Below are 913 nucleotides of genomic sequence, written 5' to 3' on the forward strand. Positions count from 1 at the left end.
CCTATGTTCTCTCAAGCCCCCCCCACCCCCCCAAATTAGGCCTTGCATTCTCCAACTCCACGTTCCTTAATTTCTATTAAATCTCCCCCACATCAAAATTTGTCCTAATGTTCTCTCAGCCCACATAACCCCTCCCCCTGGTTGTCTGTTAAGGAGTTTGGGTGAGCTGAGGTACCGCAGGGACAATAGAACACAGTGTTAAGGTAACACAGGGCTGAGGGATCACAGGGCTCAGTGAAAAAAAGGACTGAGGGAGCACGCATTTGACACTAGATATTTTACTGTATATAGATTGATTGATACAGTTGTTGATTTCCTGGTTTTAATTTTTTAATTTTTAATTTTTAATTTTTTTATTTTTTTTATCCTAAATGTATATATTTTAGTTTACTCAATGAATTGTATGTATGTATTTCTTCTCACATCATTGATGCTTTGGAAATATTGTTATTTCTGACATTCATGCCAATAAAGCAATTTGAATTGAACTGAGAGCACAGGGTTGACTCCCACGGTTGTTTTTGTCAGCAACGTTTTTAGTGTGAAGGCATCTTCAAATCGAAATCAGACAACTTTCAACTAAAATCCAATAGGTTTGAGTGAGTAATAAGGCCTTGGCTGGTATTTTCCTATTTCTAGACAGAGTTAAGCGTGTCTGATGCTGCCTTAGCCCCGCCGCTAATCTGTTTCTTTGTGTTTATTAGTAAATCAAAGGTCTAATCAGCTCAGAAGCTGCAGAGGAGAAGAGGAGGAGAGGAGAGGAGGTGTAGGCCATTTTTCAGTCTAATGGCCAATTAAGATCAGGCTAAACGAGGAGGCAGGAGAGCATTGTCTAGTGCAGACCTCCTTGAGACTCTAATAAAATATCAAAATACCACCTCTCTCAATCTCTCTCACACACACACACACACAC

The sequence above is a fragment of the Etheostoma spectabile genome, chromosome 10 (assembly GCF_008692095.1).
Source record: "Etheostoma spectabile isolate EspeVRDwgs_2016 chromosome 10, UIUC_Espe_1.0, whole genome shotgun sequence".
Lineage (NCBI taxonomy): Eukaryota > Metazoa > Chordata > Actinopteri > Perciformes > Percidae > Etheostoma > Etheostoma spectabile.